The 8196-nt window shown below is 42.0% G+C and overlaps 1 protein-coding gene and 1 pseudogene across 3 annotated transcripts in view; one reads left to right on the top strand and one right to left on the bottom strand.

Annotated features, from left to right (window-relative positions):
* Positions 1 to 379: 379 nt before the first annotated feature.
* ADIPOR2 (adiponectin receptor 2) overlaps positions 380 to 8196 on the top strand; it is an 80053-nt gene continuing 72236 nt past the window's right edge. The window contains exon 1 of one of the 3 annotated variants that reach the window (XM_054718760.1): positions 380 to 567. The gene's annotated coding sequence lies outside the window, so the exon portion shown is untranslated. Of the gene's footprint in view, positions 568 to 2306; positions 2512 to 8196 lie in introns of those variants that run through there. The other 2 variants (XM_028128100.2, XM_054718759.1) reach the window with 2 other exon arrangements.
* Positions 7022 to 8196, bottom strand: part of LOC103296757 (protein SDA1 homolog) — a 12952-nt pseudogene continuing 11777 nt past the window's right edge.

The raw sequence follows: 8196 nt of genomic DNA, 5'->3' as shown, positions 1-8196 counted from the left end.
CCCCTGACTAAGTAGTTAGGTATTGCATGTTTTAATAATACTTGTGGCATACCTGTTGAAAATTGCTGCTTTGGATACATCTCCAATTCTCATTGGCTATTGGCTTGCATATCACAATGGAGGGCAAGTCTGTCCCTAGACCAAGTCCAATATCATCATTTCAGCAAAATATTGTACTGTTGCTGAAGTCTCATTCTGGGATATCCGCAACTGGATTATGAATGTTACTCACCCAGTGATGCGTTCGCCTTGTCAACATCTGCTAATTGTGGAGGTGACTACATCAGACTAGCTGTGCCACAGAGCACTGTTGGGTCACTGGTGGCTAGTATGGGGAGCAGGGTGAGAGGAACTTTTTCCTTGGTGCTGCAGAAGATGTAGCACCAAGGTGCTCCACTTCCTGTGGAGAAGTGTGACACCATAAAAATGGATCCTCGGATGACACTGGAGGATATAAGATTTTACTGAATTCCCTTTGGTTCTCGTCAGAAGACAGCATATAAAGATTAGGAGCTGAGAGAAGCCTGAAAAAAAATCTGCTTTGGAACACGTAATGGTGGCATCTAGGTATGGGATATGGTGAAGGAAGGCATGGATGTGGGATTGTCCCTCAGGTTAGGGATGGTGGCAACATCCTCATTAGCTGAAAAGGGGTTGGGGTCAAGGTGACAGAATGATAGGTAAAATCTTGATGGGAAAATATTAAGGCTCATCCTCACATGTTTTAGCACACAATGGAGTGTTCCAGAGGAAGCTCTTTGAGTAAAGTGCATTGTTTTGTCAAAGCAAGATTGAGAGAACTATGCAGAAAAGATGTGAAATTCCGAATGATCTCTTTTTTAATTGTCTTTTTTATATAGCTCTGTCATCTTTAGTAGACCTCTTATTAAGCCTCAGGTTCTTGTTCTCATTTTTGCCTTATGTGAGTTTGCATACTGGGTCACATTTTCTATTCAAAGACACTGTATTCTGTTTCTGATTATTGTGGAGGTGTATGTCTTCCTTGATTTCAATCTCAAAACTTTGTTTTTACCTAGAAAAATAGATGACATTATTGTTATGTCTTTACAAATTATGGAAATTAAAAAACATAATTAATATTTTCAATGTAAACTACTACTTGAAGGGATTTAGTTCCTTTAAATTTAGTTCTATAATTTTATTTATAATTTTATCTTCCAAGCTTACCTGGGTGGCCTTTAGCTCTCAAATACCTGTGTTAAGACCACATTATTCATGTTTTATGTGATTTTAGTAACTTTAATAACTTCTTAGAATTTACATTTCCAGGTTGAAAAGTTCTCCATTTTTATTTTTTCCTCATATGTCAGACTCAAGGTCTTATACTGATAGGAAGCTTTTTCTGTGAAGCTTCTTCGGGCATCCATTGTTTTCTCTTGTTGTGGTCCAATGGAAGCACAAGCCATTGGCATAGATGTTCTTGAAAGCTATGGATTTCACTTAGTCAATAACAAGAGTTTTGACAGTTAAGACAATGACCTCTTCAGAGTATGATAAATTCCTCTTAGAACTGAATGTGAAGAAAACATTTCTCTATGCCAGCTCCTATATTGTACTTCCTTTTCTTACAGAATAAGTATGTAACCAAACCTGCTCTTGTTTTCTAAGTTAGAGCTCAATTAAAAGCTCACATGTAGAAAAAAATGACTCATTTTGGGTAAATAGACACAGTACTTAATGTTGAAAAAGGTTCTGATCTGCTATACATAAAAAAAAAACATTTTAAAAATCGTTCTGAATTGTATTTAAGAGTGAATGGCTCACGTTGTTTTTTAGAAGTAGTAGGGCATAAATCATAATACCTTAGAAGGCATTAACAGGCAAACGCTTTTGTTTTGGGAAAGATTCGGCTAATGCTTTCGGACTTATTTCCGAAGCTTTCACCGACGACGTCTAACAATATATTGGCCGTTGGCAGAAACACGCCTAAACCCCTAAATTTTGGCTTCTGCTCAAGGTGTGTAACCCGTATCCACAGAGACTGGGAAAAGCGTCCACGAGCTAGGAAGGCCCCGCTTCTTCTGTTCTAAACTGCTTTCCTTATCGGTGGGAGGGAAAAAAACCAAGGGAATTTATGTGAGCGCCAGCGGAGCGTTTCCTCTTGGTCCCTTGACGCGCAGCACAGCTATCATTGAGCCCCAGGCTGAACCACAATTCCCAGGATGCACTCGGGTTCTAGGCGGTCAGAGAAGCAGCTTCCGGTTTTAGCCAGTGCGGCTGCGCCCAAGGTGTGGTCTTATTGGATCTCACCGCCTCGCGTGCGATTCACGGCGACGTGCGGCCGTGGGGGCGGGCGGACGATCTGAGACTCGGTATCGCGGCGGCGGCAGCGGCACGGCTACACCGAGTTGGGCTCCTTCCCTCATCTGCCCTCCCCTTCTCCCCCTCCCCTCACCTGTGGTTCCCGAGGCGCCCGAGACGTGCGGCGAGGCGGCGACAAGCTCTGGGTGAGGGTCCCTGGAGTGTGAGCGCCTTCCCCCGGGCGAAGAGGTAGAGCTCGGGTCGGGAGGACGTGACGGCTGAGGGGACGAGTGTCCGGGTGTGGGCCGGGGAGCGTGCGTTCGTCCCAGCCCCGAACTTGGCCTCTTAACCTGATCCGCCCGCCCGGGACGGTGTGTCGCGAGGGGCCTGGATCCGCCCTCCTTTCCAGCTCTGCCCGCCTCGCCCCTCTGGGTAGAGGGTCCGGAACCCTCTGTCTCTCCTCCCTCCGCCTGCAGTTGCCGTTCCTTACTCCCCACAGAGAGAATCTGCCCTCCGTTGTCTCATTTCCGTCTCCTTTATCACTTCTAGTACTTTCTTCGGTGCAGGCGTCGAGTGGGTTCTGCTCAGTACTCCTTGGACAGTGTGTGGAGTGGGAACGTTTTCCTCACCCTCTCTAAGGCGGCGTTTCGGGCCACCTGGTTGGCAGAGTAATTGGGCTCTGTTTTCCCAAGCTGCTGTTAACACTGTTGGTAAAGGGTTTAAGTCAGTGTGAGGGGGTCAGTGAGAGACTTTGGGTTGAAAACTAATAGGTACTTGAACCCTCCTCCTGGCTTTTGACCTTATTTAAACGTTTGCTTCTGGAATTTTGACAACTTAACGTGATATAGCCCAGTAGTGAATTTTGGTAGAAAGACTCAAATGTCCACCTGGGATTTTAGTGGTTGATTTGTCTTCATTGCAGGCTGCTGACATTTTTTTTTTTTAATAGTAGGATGATTTTTTTTTAGTAGGATGATTTGTTTATTTATTATTATTATTATTATTTTTTTTTTGTTAATCCTCACCCGAGGATATTTTTTCTGTGGATTTTTAGGTAGGGTGGAAGAGAGCGTGAGAGACAGCGAGAGAGAAACATGGATGTGAGAGAGAGACGTCAGCTGGTTCCCTCCCGCACCCTGGGGGCCGGGGAATGGGGATCCAGCCTGCAACTGAGGTAGTGCCCTTGACCGGAATCGAACCTGGGTCTCTTTAGTCCGCAGGCTGACGCTCCGACCACTGAGCCAAACCGGCTAGGGCAGTAGAATGATTTAAAAAAAAATTAATTTCAGAGAGAGAGAGAGAGAACATCGATTGGTTGCCTCCGGTAGGAAACCTGAAACCTGAGTATGTGCCCAGACCATAAATTAAACCCACCACCTTTTGGTGTATCGATGGGACAATGCTCCAACCAACTGAGCCACACAGGCCAGGGCTAGAATGATTTTTAATATTTTTATTTTAGACATAATTTCTCAGCCCGTACCTTAGTCCTATTATATCTTTTTCTAAAACAGCCCCTCCCTAAACCATTTGAAACTCCAAGAAAGTAGTCACATTTAAAATCATTTGATCACAAAACTCTTCCCAGTGAAATGTTAAAATTTATTTCCTTCAGGCCAAAGCTTTATTTTTTTTTTTTTGGGGGGGAGATCATATGTCACTTACGTAGCTTGAAGTGTCCTCATATCAAGGGCCACCTTTCTGTCTCTCCTTTTACCACGCTCTGACATTTATTCTGTTAGCATTTCATAGATTTTTTTCTTTCTTAATTTTTCATTTCATAGAAATTTTATTTCTGATGCTGTTATTTGTTCATAGATGTTTTCATTCTTTCTCAGAAATCTGTCAGTGGTGACTGTGATGATCTATAACTAAAATCATTTCATCAATATGCAGGACTTCCACACATGTGGTAGCAGCTGCTTGGTGGTGAATTATTATGAACTTTGAAAACTTTCAAATTGATTTAAATATGAAAGGCATATTTCTTTTAGCCTCTGTGTTAACTGCCCACCCACCAGCGTATGATTTTAGGCAAATCTTCTCTTATTACTAGGGTTCTGGGCATGAAAGGAGTATTTCCAGAGTGTTTTTCTAACCCTAGACTTGTATGAATTAAGTGAATGGATTTTCCCTCCATCAGTAATATCAATATAGCTGATGCACTTTGGTATAAATCACATTTTGTTTTCCAAAATGAAAATTGTATTCTTCATTTCAGGGGTCAGCAAACTTTACAGCTTATGGGCCAAGGTCTGCCGGCTGCCTGTTTCTGTAAATTTTTTGTTGGCACATAGTTGTATGTGTTTGTTTAGATATTGTCTGTGGTTGCTTTGTGGTGCAGTGGTAAGTTGAGTAATTGGGACAGAGACCCATATGTCCTGCAGAGCCTAAAATATTTATTATCTATTCCTTAATAGAAAAAGTAAACTGACTCCTGCTTTATTTTATTTTTAATTTATTAATATTTTATTTATTTTTAAGCGAAAGCAGTGTTTTATTATAGAAAGCTTTCTGCTTCAGGAAGGGGACCCAAGCGCATGGCATATTTTAATGATTTTAGAGAGAGGAAGGGGGACAGAGAGAAAGAGAGAAACATCATGTGAAAGAGAAACATTGATCAGTTGCATTCTATATGTGCCCTGATTGAGGATGGAACCTGCACCCAGGTATGTACTGTGCCCCGGAAAAGAACCCGCAACCTTTTAGTGTATGGAATGATGTTCCAAGCCACACTGGCCAGGGCTCCTGCTTTTTTTGTTAATGTATTCCACGTAGAAAATTAAAATGATTCAGAAAAATGTAAAGGAGAAAGTAAAAATTATCCAAAATCATACAACTCAGAGGGGTTTGTTTTTGTGATTATTTTTATAGAACTTGTTAGTGAATATTTTTATATATATTGGCTCATATTAAGTGTTGATTTGTAATTTGCTTAAAAAATCTTAGGTTATTTTAATTTGCAATGGAATACATTTGTATTTTCTGCATCAAGGATTCTATACTAGATGAACCAAGTTTTCCTGTTGTCTTATTAGTCAAAGATTTAAAAAGTTAGGAATGCTTGATGTTGAATAACATATACTTGATGATGATGGTGAACACCATTTTTTGAGTACTTACTGTATACTAGATAGTTTTCCAATACTTTATATGTAGTAAGTCATGTAATACCTTCAGCAGTTCTGTGGAGACACATACTATTATCCCTATTTACAGATGAGGAAACTGAGGCATAGAGAAATTAAGTACCCAAATTTATCAACTAGTTAATGGTGGAGCTGGGATTTGAATCCATGCAATATGGTTTTGGGACTGAGACCCTCAATATGTTACAGAGCCTCTCCTTAGAGAACTGTTCAGTGAAGAAAGTTTAGACAGTCCCGAGGTATATTATGTAAAAGTTCCTCCTTGTGTTCCTCTTTCCATTCCACTCTGTAGAAAACCACTGTTAACAATTTGATATAGAGCTCTCCAGCTCTTTGTCCTCATTTGCAAATGTTGATTTGAAAATCTGCAGGTTTAAAAAAAATTAGTACTTTTTCTTGTAAAGTTATTTAAAAATTTTTTTACTTATTGATTTTAGAGAGGGAAGAGGGAGAGAGAAACAGAGAAACATCGATTTGTTCTACTTTATTTACTTATTTATTAAAATGTATCTTTATTGTTGAAAGTATTACAGGTGTTCCTCCCCTCTCCCCATCAGTTAACCCCCTCTGCCAATGTACCACTTATTTATGTATTTATTGGTTGATTCTTGTATGTACCCTGATAGGCAATCGGACCTGCAACCTTGGCATATCAGGACAACGCTCTAATGAACTGAGCTACCTGACCAGGGCAATACTTTATTTTTTTAGAGCAGTTTTAGATTTACAGAAATTTATGAGCTAGTACAGAAAGTTCCCATATCGTCCATCCCCCATTTTTTGTTGTTAATAGTATTTTGCATAATGTGACATATCTATAATAATAAAAGTGTAATATGCAAATCGACCAAATGGCCGAACAGCAGAATGACCATCCAGACGACTATGCTATGACATGCACTGGCGCCAGGCCAGCCAAGGCGGGTGCGATGTGATTGTTCAAGGGTAGGGGGGTGGTGGTGCCTTGCCATCGCCCCATGATCGTCCCACAGAGGAAGACCCAGGCCACTGGCCGGTGGGGTGATCAATTCGGGGGGAGGGGCTCTGTGATCGCCCCAAAGAGGGAGGCCCAGGCCACCGACTGGCGGGCTGCAGTGGGTGGGCAAGGCCTCCCTCTGTGGGGCCATCAGTCGTGGCCGGATGGGTGGGGCCTACCTCTTTGGGGTGATTGATTGTGGGGTTCCCGGATTGTGAGAGGGCGCAGGCCAGGCTGAAGGACTCCCCCCTCCCCCCCCCCCCGCCCTCTGAGTGCACGAATTTCGTGCACTGGGCCTCTAGTTTGTTATAATTGATGAACCAATATTGTTGCATTGCTATTAAGTAAAATGTAGTTTATATTAGGCTTATTTTTTGTGTTGCAGAGTTGTTTTTTAAAAAGTGGGATCAAACCAGCCATTGTTAAGCAGTGTGCTTTGTAGGTGGTTTTCAAAATAATAGTGCTTCTGGACTTTTTGATGCAAATAAACTTTCTTGATTCACTAATTTGCAGATTAATCCCATATACTTAGCATTCTCCTTGGAGAGTGGAAAACTTGAGAGTTACTTCATTCCTTTTCTCTTTCAAAAGTTTATCTTGTAGTGCCAACTGCTTTTCTCTGAAGTAATGCTGATTATTTTTTGACTGAACATTCTGGCTCTTCCATGAAGCTGTTCAGCTTCTTGGAGATTTCTTGTTCATCAGAAGAGTGGTGCACATAAACCCATTTACCCACCAGCCTCCTCCTCAATAAGACTGGTACTTCCTCAGCCATCTTTATCGTTCTCAGCATTCTCTTCCTCTCCCTTAATTTCCAGAACGTACGTTCCTGGAATGTAATCTTCAGCAGCTAATTGTTCATATTCTTGTGCTCTTGATTTTTTCAAGGCCTCTGTAGCCTTACCCCACAATTTCTTCTGCAACATCTGAGGATTTAGTGTTTGGATGAACTGGATCAATTCTAGCAGACATCATCACATTCTTATCTTTGTTTTATGCTGAACCAGGTCTTGAAGAAATTTTTAAGCCAATGAGCTGTTATTTTTCATAGCACTGATTCCTACAGCCATGACTTCCCCAGAGTTCTGGTCCATACCAAAATGGGAGGCCACAGTCATGAGCAACGATTGAATGATCTTTGGGACTGCCAGGTGATGAGATGTTTGTGCAGCAAACAGATCTTGTTATTTCCCTTTGGTTTGGTGCCATTGCAGGAACCTTTGCATAAGAGGATGGAAGTTTGAAAAAGCTCATGACTTCCCACCAATCTTCTCTCTATGTAAAAGGCTAATATGCAGTGTCCCCTCGGCAGTTTGACCGGGAGACCGGGAGTTCAATCACTTGCTATGACATGCGCTGACCACCAGGGGGCAGCGCAGAATGAAGGAAGGCTCCTGCAGGTAGTTGGCAGCCAGGGAAGGAAGGCCCCAGCTGGCAGCTGGAAGGCCCCGATTGGTCCTGATTGCCAGCCAGGCCTAGGGACCCTACCCGTGCATGAATTTTGTGCACCAGGTCTCTAGTCTGGTTGTAAAGTTTATGAGCATAATCTTCACTTCAACTGTCTTGTTAGGGCTTATAGCCACTTTAGCATTTTTTGTTTGTTTGTTTTGCAAATTCTTGGAGATTATGAATCAAATGGAAAACTGAAAAGTTAAATACCTCTGTTATTTTTCCTTTTGTTTCTGAAGCACTTTCAAAACCTTTCACCCTTTTCTTGTGTTTGGAGTCTTTCTTCCCTGTGGCATACAGCACTAGCATCTTTCTTTAGGAAGAAAGATGAACCAGAGGAACAGGCAACAACTAATATCT

Source organism: Eptesicus fuscus, chromosome 7 (assembly GCF_027574615.1).
Source record: "Eptesicus fuscus isolate TK198812 chromosome 7, DD_ASM_mEF_20220401, whole genome shotgun sequence".
NCBI classification, from domain to species: domain Eukaryota; kingdom Metazoa; phylum Chordata; class Mammalia; order Chiroptera; family Vespertilionidae; genus Eptesicus; species Eptesicus fuscus.
This window is presented reverse-complemented; position numbering and strand designations above follow the sequence as displayed.